The sequence below is a fragment of the Salmo trutta genome, chromosome 17, assembly GCF_901001165.1.
Source record: "Salmo trutta chromosome 17, fSalTru1.1, whole genome shotgun sequence".
In the NCBI taxonomy this organism is placed as follows: domain Eukaryota; kingdom Metazoa; phylum Chordata; class Actinopteri; order Salmoniformes; family Salmonidae; genus Salmo; species Salmo trutta.
In genome coordinates, this window is record NC_042973.1 from 30,594,357 (window position 1) to 30,611,707 (window position 17,351).

The 17,351-nt window shown below is 41.9% G+C and overlaps 1 protein-coding gene across 2 annotated transcripts in view; it reads left to right on the forward strand.

The window, feature by feature from the left end:
• The first annotated feature begins 1,454 nt into the window (after window positions 1-1,454).
• The window catches only part of sema4ba (sema domain, immunoglobulin domain (Ig), transmembrane domain (TM) and short cytoplasmic domain, (semaphorin) 4Ba), a 95,841-nt gene continuing 79,944 nt past the window's right edge, over window positions 1,455-17,351 (forward strand). Inside the window, exon 1 of one of the 2 annotated variants that reach the window (XM_029696462.1) lies at window positions 1,455-1,577. The gene's annotated coding sequence lies outside the window, so the exon portion shown is untranslated. Of the gene's footprint in view, window positions 1,578-14,325; window positions 14,534-17,351 lie in introns of those variants that run through there. The other variant, XM_029696460.1, reaches the window with a different exon arrangement.

Here is a 17,351-nt window from a genome sequence, read left to right on the forward strand (position 1 = left end):
TTACTGAACAGTATGTGCAAAATAGTATGCTACGATGAGTACATACTATGCAGTTTAAGTATGTAGTACGCTAATATGAGTATTCAGACACGGCCAGTCTCACCCTGTGTCACGTCCTGACCATATTAAGATGTTATTTTCTATGGTAGAGTAGGTCGGGGCGTGATGGGGGTGTTTTTGTTTGTTTTGTATTTCTATGTTCATGTTCTAGTTTTGTATTTCTATATTGGTTTTGTTTGGGATGATCTCCAATTAGAGGCAGATGGTCCTTGTTGTCTCTAATTGGAGATCATACTTAAGTAGGGTTTTTTCCCCACCTGGTGTTGTGGGATCTTGTTTTTGTATTGCTCAGTGAAGCCTGCAGAACGTGACGTTCGTGTTTCTTTGTTTATTGTTTTGTATAGTGTTCTGAGTATAATAATAAATATTTATCATGAGCACTCAACACGCTGCACCTTAGTCTACTCATTACGACGAACGTCACACCCTGCCTCATCTAACAGGCTGGATGTGTGAGGATATCAGGCCAATAGCCTACATTAGCAGTGGATGAGTGTATGATATGACGTTAATATTTTTCTGAACTGTCATTGCTGTGGGTATTGTGTGTGGCATGTGGTGGGTCTGTTGGTGGGGGATGAACATCTGTTTACTGGTGAAGGGAGGACCACCATCATGTCTTCCCTAGTGCCACCAGCCAAACTCTGTGGCCACCTGATACTCTGTCTGTGTTCTGTCTTTGTGTGTCTCTCTCTGTCGGAGACATGCTGCAGGAGGAGAACTGTTCACATAGCAGCTTTCCTGCTGCCTCACTTATTTATTGTGACAGTTTGGTTTAAATGTAATCAGCTTGAGCAGATGTCTACCAGCAACAATTCCCCATTTTCACTCTCAATAACATTGCTGTAAGGAATCTAAAATTACCTTTTGTTAGGAGCTGAATATCAACCTGCAATGCTACCACCTATGCGTGCACACAAAAAAACATCCGCCAACGCACACAATACAAGCATGCTCACCAATACTATTCAAACACACACAAATTACACCCTTTAGAATAATACTCAGATACATGGCATTAGTACCATTAACAATAACAGTAATCTTCTGTTACAATCAGCAATACTGAGCATGAATTACAGCATTACAGCATCTTCTGTTAATGACCTCAGACTATTAACAGAATTAACAGTGCATTAATTGTGGTGTGTGCAGTGTGAAGAGCCCACCAGTGACAGAGAGTACTGCTGTTACAGGGAGCCACTCCTCTCCCCAGCGCTCTCCCCTCCTCTCCTCTCCCACCCTTCTACAGGAGCAGCCTATGATGTAATGTGCCTGCCACTGATAGAGCAAACCCCTCTCCTGTTTTAGATTTTCCCCCTCCCCTTCCTATTTGCTGTCTGCTGCTTCTGAGGCTGCTGGTAGTAGTGGCTCAGTCTGCGAGCTGGGCGCTGGTTTGGTTCAGCTGCAGCCCTCGGCATCTCTGGGGATCCCTGCAGAGCTTCTGTTCCTCTGTCACCGCCTGACTAGAAGATACTGGTACAGACCACCGCAATACCTATCCTCTATTACTCAAGGTAACTCGTCTGGCTCACCACAAAGGAATATATTGTAAAGAGCGAGGAAGGGAGAGAGAGACAGAGAAAGGAGAGAGGAATGACAGGAGAAACCTGGCTTGGTGTCCAGTCAACTGCTGAATGAATCGGTCTGTGCGGTGAAAGCTTCTTGTCTCTGTAGCGCTTGCTGCCATGGCAATAGATTGAATTCTGCACCCTGTGGCTTCTGCTATCGCACCCCCACTCTCTCTCTCTCTGCATGCCTGTGCATGTAGTATAAGGTGTTGGTTACCATGGTTAAGATGGGATGGATTCCCATACTGGCTCAGAGCTAATTCAGCATGTCTAGTGAAGAGCTACATTTGGAAAGGTTATTCCTTTTTTCCCAGGCACATTTTATGGAGAATTACAGTAAGCTTCCCTTTCTTCTCAATTATTTAAGAGTAAGCATATTTCTGAAAAGAACAGGGATACATGGTTACTGTTATTCTTTCTCATACTTTAAAATTGACATTTTACTATAACTAAATGAATGATTATGCTGTTCTGTCTAAGTGTAATAATTGTAGGTTTCTATCTATTTTCAATATATGATTTTTTTTCAGTTCAGAAAATGTGGGCGTGTGCATGGCCAATGATGTGCATGAGTTATACAGTAGGAGTCATCTGCATGAATGCAGATCTCTTTCTATTTAGATCATGGATTGTTTTAAAGTGGAGGTAGATTGATAACGTACAGGTTTAATGCATCATGCTTACGTCATATTGTCAAAAATATACTCTGGATATATATTTCTGGTGCAAATGCTTCAAATCGGTTGCTAGTTTAAATGTAGCTTGTGAATTCTCAGTGGTTGCCTGGGCTAAACTCTGGTACGTTGCCTGATGCAATGTTAATAATTAATGTCTTGTCTGTGGACATTACTAATTCATCCAGAGGATTTCCCCTTCTACTATCAGAGGAGAATACCTACACCCCTCTGTACCCACTAACCACTCAGTGTAATTAAGGACTGTAATATGTTCACTTATCTCACTATGTGGCTTGACATTCAGGCCACTATATTGGTACTCTTTTAACAATTTGGAAATGATTTCATCATATTTTAATCACCCATTCATATAAACACTGAAACCAAACACAAAAAGGTATGAATATTGGGGATCCTTTGTGCAGAGATCTACTGTAGACAACAATCCCCTGCTTTGATTGGTCAGGTAAGATCATGTGGGATGTTGGGGGGGGGGGGGGGGGGGGGGTCATCCTATGATTTCCCAATGGGAAGAGGTGATGTTTATAGTCAAGGTAATTGGCTATACTAATTGGCTAAACTATACTGTAGTATTCAGCCAACATACAGTAGTACGCTTCAGGCAATTTAAACATTTAAATTGTTTTGTACTTCGAGGAAGCAGGCTATCTGCATGTATAGCATACTTTAGAGCAATGTTTCCCAACCCTGGTCCTCCAGTACCCCCAACAGTATACAGTTTCATTGTAGCCCTTGACAAACACACCTCATTCAACTCATTGAGAGCTTGATGATTAGTTGACAAGGTGTGCTTGTGTAATAATGGAGCTGTGAGTCGGGAAGCAGGTGCAACGTTTAATAAAACAACAAAACCAGTAATGAGACAATTCCATGTGGCTACACACCGGTACACAAGAATAATACCAACTGGTGAGTGAACATAAGAGAGTGACATATAAAGGGGAGGAAATTATTAAGGTAAAAAAGTCCAGGTGTGAATCATAATGATTAACATGTGCGCGTAATGATGAGTGCCAGGTGTGTGTAATGATGAATCCCAGGACCGGTGGTTAGTATTCCGGCGACGTCGGTGGAGGAGCAGGAGAAGACGTGTCAGTATCCCCCCCCCCCCGCCCCCTGACGCGCGGCTTCAGCCGCAGGATGACACCGACCAGAGGGACGACCCCGAGGACAAGGATCAGGTCGGTCCAGGTGGCGAAGGTGGAAATCACGAATGATGTTGGGGTCCAGAATGTCCCCACCGGAACCCAACACCACTCCTCTGGGCCATACCCATCCCAGTCCGCCAGATACTGGAGCTGACCCCCACGATGTTGTGAGTCCAATAGGGATCTCACAGCGTACACCGGACCCCCCTCGATGTCCGGGGTGGGGTGGGGGGGGTGTCTTGGGTTACAGTATCAGCTAGGGGACCAGGAACCACCGGCTTGAGAAGGGAGACATGAAAAGAGGGTGAGACACAATAGTGACTGGGTAGTTGTAACCTGTACATCACCTCGTTGACCCTCCAAAGAACCATGAATGGCCTCACAAACTGGGGGCTCAGTTTCTTGCAGGGCAGGCGCCGATACCCGGAAGTGAGGCTGTCCGTGACCCCAAGCTTCTCCAAGAAGGCCCTCCATACTCATGATGTGAATTGGGAACCACGGTCAGAGACAATGTCCTTCGGAAGGCCATAATGCAGGAAGACCTGCTGGAAGAGTGCCTCAGCAACCTGGAGAGCAGTGGGGAGACCCGGAAGAAGGATTAATCGACATGACTTGGAATATCTATCCACTACCACCAGAATGGTGGTGGAACCATCAGAGGAGGGAAGATCGGTTACAAAGTCAATGGATAGACCAAGGTCGCTGAGGCACTGGAAGTGGCAGGAGCTTCCCTGCTGGAGCATTCCGGGGGGGACTTGGTTTGAGCACATATGGAACAGGAGTTGACATACCAAGTGACATCCTGCACCTAGGTGGGCCACCAGTACTTCTCAGCGATGGTGTGGATGGTGCGAGAAATACCTTGATGTCCAGCAATGACAGCTGTGTGTGCCCAGGTCAGCAGCCGATCCCTTATCCCTGTGGGAGGGTAGGAGCAGGAGAAACTCCATTATTACAGCTTGTCCAGGGTTACAAGAAAAATGTGTACTGTTGGGAGTACTCGAGGACCATGGTTGGGAAACACTGCTGTAGAGAGCTGAAATGAAATGCATGCAAACTTTCCTCCTGGAGTGCTCAATGGAGTGCTTATTAATGTGTTAATTCAGCCAAATTATTGTCCCCAGGTAGTGCTCTCACAATCTTAGCTTCTCACAAAAAATATGCACCTCCTCCTTAACTACGGGATCGGTGTCCCTATACCAGGACTGTTGAGCTAACGTGTGCTAATGTGATTAGCATGCCTTTTGTAAGTAACAGCAAACTTCCCAGCACATAGACATGTCTTATATGGGCAGAAAGCTTAAATTCTTGTTAATCTAACTGCACTATCCAATTTACAGTAACTATTACAGTGAAAAAATGCCATGCTATTGTTTGAGGAGAGTGCACAACAACAAAAACTTATCACGGCAACTGGTTTGATACATTCACATTTGAAGGTAAATAATATACTTACATTCAGTAATCTTGCACTGATTTGTCATCCTGAGGGTCCCGGAGATAAAATGTAGCATAGTTTTGTTTGATAAAATACATTTTTATATTAAAATGTAGGAACTGGGTTCTACAGTTTGAACCCCTGCTGTCTCTGGCTCCACACCCACCTTGCCCGGCCATCTAGATGTGTGAAAGTAGTGTATAAGCTAATGATCCATCATGTATGACATTCCTGGGAGTGTGTAAACTTACATTTTGTATTACCATATAATTTTTGTATGTTCTCTATAGTTATGTACTTGAAAACATAGCAATTGACCAATTCGGCACATTTGAGCAGATTTGATACAAAATATTGTCCAGTACGGCTACACTTCACTGGATCAATCTGAAACTTTGCACACACACTGCTTCCATCTAGTGGCCAGAATCTAAATTGCGCCTAAACTGGTATATTGTATTATGGCCTTTCTCTTGCATTTCAAGATGATGAAGAAGAAAAAAGAAAATGCATGTTTTTTGTTTGTATTATCTTTTACCAGATCTAATGTGTTATATTCTCCTACATTAATTTCAAATTTCCATAAACTAAAAGTGTTTCCTTTCAAATGGTATCAAGAATATGCATATCATTGCTTCAGGTCCTGAGCTACAGGCAGTTAGATTTGGGTATGTCATTTTAGGCGAAAATTGGAAAAAAAGGGTCCGATCTGATTCCATTGAGCTGTGGGGTCTAAAAAATGTTTATCTTACATTAATATGATATCTTCCAAGGAGGTGATTCTGTAAATGAAGGGCTTTGCTTCTTACACTTGTTAGCTGAATATAGCACCATGACAGCAGGTGTTTTTGTGTAAAACTTCTCCTGGGAAAGGAGTGAAAGCCATAAATAGACTTGTTATGGAAATGGTTTCCAATTAAGAGAGCAGGGAAGACCTGTCTGTCTCTGAGATGTGGTGGATTACTATTCAAATACTACACTCAGACCTTAGTCATGAAGAAGGCCTGGGGAGAACATAGGGGCTGCTCATACAGTGGACTCCCAATGGAATCGTATCATACTATCAGTCTACTATCAACCCTTTGTATGAGGGTTGGATATTATTGATCTGAAAATACATTTGGTTTTGGTCACTTTTATGCCGAGGTTACTCTTATGTCCTTACTTGAAAAAACATATAGAAATCATAGTAATGTAGTTTAAATAAAGGTTACATTTGAAAAAATCTGATATGTGTGCACTAGGGTAACGTTCATAAAGTTAATGTGTCTGACCTTTAAACAGTTGTTGAAAATTGAACATTCCCACTGGGCACAAACTGTTTGAATTAAAGTTGTTTCAATGTAATTTGTCAACGTATTGTGACTTGGAAAATACATAGGATTTTTTTTAAACTGTTGTTTTGAGGGTGAAATTTCAACCACAGTATTATATCATCATGGTAACCACATTTCAATGCAACCAAATATCAATATTTGAAGATGTATCTTCTGCTCGGATTGTTCCATCTGTGCCACTAAGTCTGACTTTAATTCCAGTTTGTCTACAAATTAATTGATATGTTGGATTCACATCTCCATCTCCACCAAAAACTAAGTTAAAGAGTAGGACATGAAGTTTGATTTTATTTAGTCCTATTCTTTAACTTACATTTTTGGTTCATGGAGACATGAATCCAACATATTAATTATTAGACAAACTGGAATTAAATCCAGACTAAATTAGTCGCACAAATGGAATTATCCAAGCAGATCTCTTTCAAATGTTGATATTTGTCTGTGTTTTCAACCAAACACAAGTCAATATATATTTTGTAAAACACTAAATAGCCTAAAGTTAATGCTAACGTAACATTCAAACTTAAAATAAGTAATACATCCATGGCCACGCTTTGAGGTTACTGTAACTATAAATGTGTTTTTATGTAATCATATAACTCCTGCATGTTCAAGATAACATTCATAGGTCTTCGCGGGTCAGTGGAAATCTTCACAATTGCTATAATAATCTGCGCAGAATCTCAAATGCCATTGATCACTTGCACACTGCCAGTGCTTAATTTGAGCCGTGTTGTGCCGAAAATCTCCCCCCCCCTTCTAATTTCCTTAATTTTGTGGCTAGAGTGAAATACTTTCTGTGGCACACATCCGAGTCAAATACTTTCTACAGAACAAACTTCACGTCAGGATAGGCAACCGAAATTAATAATTCATGTATGTGTGTTATATTAAACATAGAAGAGGGAGTAAAATGTTTGGCAAGCAATAAACATTTCAGAACAACTATGGCTGAATTATTATCCTTACACTTTCAAAAATACTAGTCGAATAAGACATGGGAGAGATGACGAATTTTGGCAAAGAGATTTATTTATAGACTAATATAAAATTCAGTAGCGGATTTAGGTTCGGGCGACATGGGCAGCCGCGCAGGGCGCAATCTTTAGTGCCGCCCCGAGTGCGTGCGGGCGCGGGCGCTGAAGCTGGGTTCGCCCAGGGCGCCATACAAGCTAGAACCGCCACATACACTTGAAACAAATAGCCAAACCGAAAACTGCAGACAAAAATGCTTTCTGCTACTAAGATAAGTGAAATGTAGGCTAAACTGACAACGGAGTGAAGAGCAGAAATCTAAACTAGCAAGCAAGTCGCAGAAATGAAGAACGCGAAGAGGGGGAGAATTCTAGCAGGGGGGAGATTTTCGGCACAACACCGGATCCTGCCGGAACAGGATCCGGCACGTCTCGGTTTTGGACTGTGTCGTTCCGGGACCTATTTAACCGGTTCCGGTACTGATAGACATGAGCCTGCAACTCTCATCACTCCCGCATTGCAGTTCATAATTTCTTTCTTTATTGAATCATAGTCGATGGGTTCTGGAGGAGCTGCAGCACCCCTGAAAATGTGAAATACATTTGCCGAAGTTATAGAATAACTGCTATCAGTTCAGAAAGAAATGAACTAATTCAGAATAGCCTACTACACCATGGAAATGACCATAATGTAGCCACATAAGACCAGTATCTTGTTTTTCTTAACCTGTTGAGGCCAGGGGGCAGGATCTTATCCCGGTATTGGGATTCATTGTCATGTGACCATGGCGGGGAATTCAAAACTGCAAGAGTAATCATTTCAAATACTCAAATAATCAACTATTTTCCTCCATTTGAAAGATACACATCTCCTAAATCTAACCACGCTGTCCGATTTTCAAAGAGGCTTTACGGAGAATGCATAAAGTTAGGTTATGTTAGGAGAGTACATTGACAATAGCTGTGTGTAATGTTTAGCCAATTCAAAGAAGGGCATCAACAGACAGAAAACTAGCTAGAATTATGCACTTACCTTTGACAATCTGCATCAGATGACACTCATAGGACATTATGTTATACAATACATGCATTTTTAGTTCCATCAAGTTCATATTTATATCCAAAAACAGCATTTACAGTCGCGGTGAAATTCAGAATTTTTTTCGGCTCGAATGCTCCCAGTGAATCCAGCATTACAAATCACGGAATTACTATTCGAAAACATTGGTAAATTATAATATTGTCATTCAAAGAATAATATATTATCATCTCGTAATTGCTACCGAATGGCCAGATCTCAAAATAACTTTACTGGGAAATCACATTTTGCAATAAATGGGGTACTATGCTAAGAACAATAAGCTAAGCTAAGCTAAGCTATACAGTTAGCATCATCTAATATCGATAATAACATTGTAAATATCCCCTTACCTTTGATGACCTCCATCAGAAGGCGCTGCTAGGAATCCCAGGTCCAGAACAAATGTGGTTTCTTTTGACAAAGTTCATAATTTATGTCCAACAGGCAAGGGTCAAAACCGGGAGGACTAGAAAAAGGAGAATAGTAAAAAGGAGTATGGGAAAAACACACACAGAGAGACAGGAAACACAGGGATAAATACACAGGGGAAAATAAGCGACAGCTGGAGGGGGTGGAGACAATCACAGGAACAGGTGAAGCAGATCAGGGCGTGACACTTTACAGTTGGCACTATGCATTTGTGCAGGTAGCATTCTTCTGGCATCCGCAAAACCCAGATTCATCTATCGGCCAGATTGTAAAGCCTGATTCATCACTCCAGAGAACGAGTTTCCACTGCTCCAGAGTCCAATAACGGTGAGCTTTACACCATTCCAGCCGATGCTCGGTATTGTGCATGGTGATCTTAGGCTTGTGTGCGTCTGCTCAGCCATGGAATCCCATTACATGAAGCTCCTGACGAACAGTTCTTGTGCTGACGTTGTGTCCAGTGGCAGTTTGGAACTCGGTAATGAGTGTTGCAACCGAAGACAGCCTATTTTTTACGCGCTACGTGCTTCATCACTTGCTGGTCCCGTTCTGTGAGCTTGTGTGGCCTACCACTTCGCGCCTGAGCCGTTGTTGCTCCTAGACGTTTCCACTTCACAGTAACAGCACATACAGTTGACCGGGGCAGCTCTAGCAGGGCAGAAATTTGTCGAACTGACTTTTTGGAAAGTTGGCATCCAATGACGGTGCCACGTTGAAAGTCACTGAGCTCTTCAGTAAGGCCATTCTACTGCCATTCTTTGTCTATGGAGATTGCATGGCTGTGTGCTTGATTTTATACACCTGTCAGCAACAGGTGTGGCTGAAATAGCAGAATGCACTAATTTGAAGTGGTGTCCACATACTTTTGGTGATGTAGTGGATATTCAGCACTCCTTTCAAGCTAGAATCCTTAATGATGAAACTGGCACGTCCGTCTGGGATATTACAATAACAAAGAAGTTACTGCAAACAACAAACAGTTTTATTCCCTCTGACATAATTGCATGTGAAATGTACTGCATTTTTTCACCACGCTGCTAGACACACCTTAACTCTGTTTTGTCCACAAAAACCCCCAATAACAACCCACTGGGCACACACCGGTTGAATCAACATTGCGTCCAAGTCCTTTCAACGAAAGTGCTGTACGTTGAACCAATGTGGAATAGACGTTGAATTTTCATCTGTGCCCAGTGGGAAAGGTGCAAGGGTCGGACAGTGACGCTGTTTCCCCGAATGTGGATTCCATCTTTAAAACAAACATTATTCAAAATAACATTTCAAAACAATATTTTTTAAGTACATAACTAGAACCAGGAGTTTTCCTTGGTCAAGTCACATGGTCAGGTAAAACTCTTGGACCTACTAATAATAATTACTGTGGTACAGTATCAGATCACTGGCCATGAGAGATCGGAGTGATTTGCTTAATGAATTAATTTCTCTCTCTATTGAAGTGAGGAGGACAGGCGATGTTGTTGCATGCCATCAGAGGGATTGAAATAGAGGAGACATGAAAGTGAGCTGCTGTTGCCTTTGATATGGACATGGAGGGCCACCTGAGGAGCACAGGAGTTTTTCTCTCCCCAAAGCCCCATCTGAATATTGAACAGGTGCTTGTTCTAGTCAAGCCAGAACATAGATTCTCAATACTGACAAAGAGAGATGCTGAAGGAGTTTGACTATCAACTCAATAAACTGTTTGTTGATCATGATTATTCAATATTGCACAATTGTGATTATGTCACAAATGTAGATGCTCTATGGAGGATGAGAAAGAGGGAGAGAGAGAGAACGAGGAGGGATAAACGCATGTTTAGGAGAGAGAAGGATGTTGCACACAGCTGATATGGTGAGCACATGACAGACATGGCTGGAGAAAGAGAGGGAGGTTAGACTGATGAGTAATGGGAGTGACATAGTGTATGAGACAGAGGAGCGTGCATGGACTCAGTATTCTAATGAAAGGACATGTCGTGTAGTGAGTCACACAGATTATCACAAACCTTCTTTTACAACACATCCTGGGATGGAGCAGTGGGATTGCCAATCTGCCAGAGGGCACGCATCGCGGCCCACACCCTAACCCTCCCTAGGAGATACAGAGGCATTATTGGTGGTGTAATAAGGCTTCTGGTCAGGGAATTACTGTTTTATAATGCTAGATTATATATTAATGCTGTTGGGAAGATGGAGGATTTGGCTTCAATAGCTTGTGACAGTATGCCATGCCACCATACTGATGTTATTATTGTTCATACTGAACAGCTCAATGACTCTTCTGAGTGAATTTTCAAAATAACAATTACAGATTTCATCATCTAGAGCGGAAACCTAGTGAACTGGCCTTACATTCCCTGTGACATCAGCCATCTGAGAAGTACATGACTGTTTATGCCACTCTAATGTGACTGGCTACTGGCTACAGTCTCTCAGGTTAAGATGATTCTTTCACCCCCAGCGTTGTGACACAGTGCCACTCCTGCCTGTACTTTTCCAGAGAAAAAAAATATCTCTGGTCACAATAATATAAATGAACTGTGAGAACAATTACTTAATTACTTAAGTTGTAACTTGTAGACTTGTTAAAATCGTATTCTAAATTCTGTTGCGTTTTTAACATATACTAATTTGGTCTAAAGTATTCAACACTTTGTGTGAATAGAGGCAAGCCGTCACTCTGTTTAAAGTGCCTGTGGCTGTGACAAGCAGAGACGTGATGTAAAAGACAGCTTTGCCATATCGTTTTTACAATAGATAACCTGAGAACAGAGAGAGAGAGCGTGGGAGTAGACAGTTGACCTTGGGTTCATAGTCTCTGTATCATGACTACCTTAGTTCTGACATATCTATCATTCAATACTGTTATGCATCTCTGTATGTTTTTTTTCTTCTGAATTGATACTGGAAAGGTCAAGTGGTGTCATGTTATTGATGTTGCAGTACTTGTCTTTGTCTATAGAGGTCCGAATCACTGAGTCAGAGTGGCTATCCTCTGGATGCACATTCACATTAATAAAGTGGCCTTCCACAACATTCCCTGCTGTTAATTGTTGAAAGTTTCATAATTATTACCACTTGCTCATATGCAGTGCACACTCAACTAAGACCTTCTAAATTCAACACCATGATGATGGTGATGTGTGTGTCCGCTCAAAGTAAGGTGAGAGGGAGAGAAAGAGGTTTCTACACAGCTGTCTGTAACAAGGTCACTCAACATCAATCACCAATGTTTCTCCAGATACAAATATCTGTGTTTTTTCACATTGGAGGAGGAAAGAGTATAGATGTTGACATTGTGTGGTTGGAGGTGAAATCCAAACCTTATCCTGAAGATAAGGTCTTGAATATAATAAAATAATCCCTGAACACAGAGGTGATAACATTGAGGAGCTAGCCTATCTCTCTTGTCTCATTGGTCCTGTCAGCCCCACTAGTTCAATAGGGACCTTATCTGGTGTTTTCCCATTCGGCTAATATGTGTAATACAGACTCTTATCACTGTGCTGTAATTTGTTCACTATTTGTAATTCATTTGTATAAAGTGACTTGTCAACACTTCCTCTGGGTGTGCGATGCACAGAAGGCTTAAACTAATATTTTATGAATATGTTTAATGCCTTCTATTTCATAGGTACCGTTATGTGAAATTCGTCATTAGGTTAGCCTATCTGCATTCCCTCCATACAGTAGTGTATGTAGACTGGAGTCTATAGTCTTCCCTGTGGCTCAGTTGGTAGAGCATGGTGTTTGCAACGCCAGCATGGTGTGTGCAATGCCAGGGTTGTGGGTTCGATTCCCACGGGGGGCCAGTACAAAAAAAAAAATGCATGAAATGTATGCATTCACTACTGTAAGTCGCTCTGGATAAGAGCGTCTGCTAAATGACTAAAATGTAAAAAATTTAAGTCCAGAGAGACCTGTTCAAATGTATTAATAGGACAACAGAAAGATCCCTAATGATCACCTCTGTCTCCTTTTGTTTGATCAACATATTCCCAGCCTCAGTGAGGGGTTCCTTCTGCACTGAGTACAGTTTACTTTAGGGACATCTGGTATAGGCAATGACAGTTGTTCTAACTTAACTGACTGTCCTACACACATTCTATAGAGGTACACTGTCTGTCTGGCTTCAGTATGTGCTGCAGAACAGACGGTCTCCTTAAAGTACAGGACTGACTGACCGTGTCCAGTGATTGTAAATAAGACATCTGTAAAGTAGGCTAGCCTTGGCATAGTAGTCCTAGTAGTCCTCATGTGACCAATGGAATCTCAGCCTCATACCTTCTCACAGAGATGCCCAGGGCTGCAATTTCCATTCCTGACACCTCTAGGCTAAACCTGGCATTCCGTCTGCCTCCTTAGCACTCTGGCATAAAGTATAAGTTGTATTTGTTAACAGGCTTAATTAGCACCCACCAGTTTAGAAACAGGTGTCCCCCTCTCAACAGCCTGCTCCCTTACACCTCTCTGTGTTCTTATGGATGGCTTTTTCTACTTTCAAAAGTTATTTTTACACATCAGAGACGGCAACTTTTTTCGTGTGAAATTGGACTGAATCCATTCCTTAAAGTGTTTGCATGTAATGCACCTGTTTTCTACCAAACACTCATGGTTGTTTTGTTTGATAAAGGAAAAAAGCATGTGATGGCTGAGTGATATGATTTGTCCATTTTCAATTCCATTTCAGTATTCTCCAAGGCACTCATGCAAGAATAACAGCATTTACTAATGCTTTCGAAATGAGAGCCAACTCCAAACTGTGTCTACTTAGCATGGGAGTATGCGGTTTCACCAGAAGACAGTGGCCCCTTTTCAGCGTATGAAATGGTCTCTTAGTTCTGAATGCAATTCTCACCTAGACTTGTTAGCTGTGTATGTCTAGCCCTGAAAGCTTGTCCATGCAGTGGGTTGGGTATTATTTTAGTAGCGCTTCATGACACCATCATGTCAGGGATAGCCTCATACTCTGCCTCTGCTTCCTCTGTTTAATATAAAATACACTCGTGGTTCCTCTTAACCAGTTCACTTTTTCCAATTAATACTCTGAATTGTGTTACTCCAAAGAAAATTGGACAGAGAAGTTAGTTTCCCCACTGAATGTTCTAGATATGATGAACATCTTTTTTTAATGGATGTAACCCTATCCCATCTAATATAATTCACTGACCTTTTATAATAGTATGCCTAATATTGTGTGTGAAATATTGAACTTTCAGGGGACATATCACTATATAGCCTAGTCAAATTACAGTGACGTACAGTAGATATGTACATGTATGTAGCAAGTCAAATACAAAGTGACTTTTTGATTGAATTAAACAGGCATAGGTTTTTTCTTCTTCAAACCCCTTCTAAATGGTTCCATTGTTTAGAGTGGTAATTCTAGTTAAGCCTGGTTCATGCATCAGATAGAGAGAGAACCATTCTGTGGATGTATCCTGTCCACCTCACTTTCTTCCCCCACCTCTGTGGAATCAGAATATAAGAGTCCCCTCCCTCCTCTCTCGCTCTCTCTCTCTGGCAGCAGTGTGCGAGGGGAGGGGCTATAGTGGAGAGTGGCCAGAGTTGAGGGAGGCTGTACTACAACAGTTTGTCAGACTGTTAGAGAGAGAGAAGGCAGACAGACACGGAGTAGGAGCCCTTAACTACTGGTACTCTAACTGCACTACGCTGGATAACATACCGGCTAATCTATTACTCAATCCCTGAAGGACTTCTATCTCTGATTCACCTTAAAGGAACCTTTGTTTAAATCTGAAGATCATTTTGGTACAGAGAAGTGCTGGAAAAGAGTGTAAGTACAAGAATCGTGTAACTACAAGCCACTACTATAGAGGCAGCCCTATATTTATTAACAGCACTGAGCCTAGCTTTAGTTAATCATTGATGTGTCTCCTGTGGTTTTGGTTACCTTTTGAAATGATGTCATTCTCTCTGTGCTGTCATTCTGCTCCGTCTCGCTGCATTATGGGCTTAGGACTACTTTATGGCTCTCTCTGTCTCTCTCTGGGTTAGTTGTTGCTGCTCTCCCTCTCTCTGTGTATACATTGCCAGAGTGGGTGTATGCTGACATGAGACAGCTTCTCCCCAGTAAGTTTTTATCACAAGGTGATAGCAGGGCAGAGGGTTTTTTAAAGGGCTGCCTTTTTTACTAAATAGTGGCAGGCTATATGTTTGGGTGTGTTTAGATCCTCCTGCAGAAAAGAGATGTTGGCATTTGACTCAGTATTTTTCTCTCTGTATTTACACAGCTATTTACCTGGGTGTGTTCACATTTAAAGGGTTGTTGGCATGTGCGTGAGGGACCATAGTAAAGCAGTGTTTTTTTTCTAGTGGAGATGATGGCTCAGTCTCTCCAGCTCTTTAAACTAGAGAACCACTGTGGCACAGAGAGTGTGTGACGGGGAATGGGGCCTCTCTCTACAGATAGGAGTCAGTGAATGTGGCAGCCAGTGCACTCAAATCCTCTCTCAGCACAGGAACTTTCCTTGAACTCTATGGCCTGTGGTAAAGTTGGCTTTGTAAATGAGGGGAAAGAACAAACAAAAAAGCAACATTTGAGAGTGTGTTAGCGTGATTATGCCTTTTCTCCCATAGTGGTTTCAGGCTGTGCTGTGCAGCAGAACTGTTGTGGTGTTTTGAGTTGTGATGCCAGTCAGGGGTTGTGGGTCTGGCTGGGCATCTTCAGGCCAGAGGCTGCAGGTGTTACAGTGTGAAATTCAAACCTCTCACCCTCACTCTGCTGGCAGCACAGTCGTAACATAATGCCTGCCAATGTCTTAGAGGTGTGTTCATTATTACATAAATGGAAACTGAATCCAGTCTAAGAAGTAAACAAGCCAACCTTTGTTATACTTTGTGCCTTTCTTTGGAGAGTCAGGGTTTTCCAAGTACTTAGTGTACATAACTTAACCCAGGGGTTCCCAAACTTTTTGGGGCCGCGCCCCATTTTGATATATTAAAGAAATCCCCACCCCACCATGTGAAAAAAGTGATGCAATCAGCGGCCAGTGTTTACTTTTTGAATTTGGGCTATTACAGTCTATTACAAATCAGTCTGACATTACTTTTGACAGTACTTCAATCTTCAGGAAGTATGGTTTGAAATGACTGAAATGCATCAGAAAGTATTGGGAAGTTCAGAAGATCATCAGGCGATCATGTTGTATTCTCTTCTGTGTAGAAAACACCCTCATCATTGATGATGTTCTTTTTCCCGCAGTCTGATTTAGTGCCTGGTCTTGTCCACTCTGTTCTAATGAGACCTGCACAGCTTGTGGGCTGGTAGAGGGAACGAGAAGACATATACGTGTTCCTGAGAGTCTTTCAGTGATGGGGTCATAATATTTTTTAGCTTAAACGGTCCAAAAGTTAGAGCCACATTTGTAGGGAAAAACCCCAAACCACTCTGTTTATTACAACCACATCTAGCGGCTGCCGGAGGTTACTGACGTAACCCAAGTGTGATTGCATTTCTTTTTCTTTCAGAGTTTCCCTCATGACCCCATTTTCAAATCAGGCGACCCCACATTGGGTTTGTGAGCCATAGTTTGGGAAACGGTGACTTAACCTATACAATAGTTGTGTGTACAGGTAGTTCATTCTGGACATACTTTATGTTACTAGTACACATTGGTCAGTACCTACTTTTTTGTCAAAATATGGTGTCAACATCAACCTATTCGGGACTACATAGCCTAGATACTGTATCACTGAAGTGCAATATGAACCACTATGGAACATGAAGTATCCCTCAGAGGCAGACTAGTTCATTATAACCTGGAAGTGTAGTCCAGTTATGTGACTAGACAGCTGGACATAGGATAGCCATCCCAACCATGGATATGCTACAGGAGACAACAAAAACAGCAAATGTAGAACTACAGCAAAGATATTCAGCTTTTTACAACAAACAGTCAGAGGGGGTTCCTCTCAGAATGAGAGGACAGAACAATGGATGTCTTCTTTAAACAAGGTGAATTATGTTACCTAGTTCATTTGGAAACGTGTCGATTTCCCCATCTGTGGCACATTTGCGAGAAGAAGAAAAGCCTGCCTCTGCTGATTACCTTGTCCCTGTGTTTTCTTTTGGTCTGATCCATAAAAACAACAGCTGGCAACAGAATTCTGGGTGCAGAATCCTTGACAATAAGCTGCCTGTATGACGCTGTCACAAAGAGGACAGTGCCTGTTATATCAATACCTCAAATACACACTCCAGCTACCCACTTCTAGTATCCCATTGGGAGATGTACATTTCATTGTGTGATATTTTATGTACCGTTAATGGATGGGTTCCCTTGGATATGAACTGTAAATTGATGTTTCTATTGTGGTATTCTCAATGCCAAAAGTACAGTGTAAATATCTATATTGTGCTTTGACTAGAGATGGAGTTTTTAAATAATTTCACTATTCAAATAATATCATGAATTTTGGTCAGATGTTGTGGTTGAATATGCGTATATTCCAATACATCTTAATTGGGGGAGAGGCTGGCACTCTATTGCTGCAGCTGTGGATGGACCAGTATGTGTGAGATAGGAGTGAGCAGATGGAGGGAGAGAGAGACGCTGTAGCCACTAGCCAAGGCAACTCTGCTTCAGCCAAGA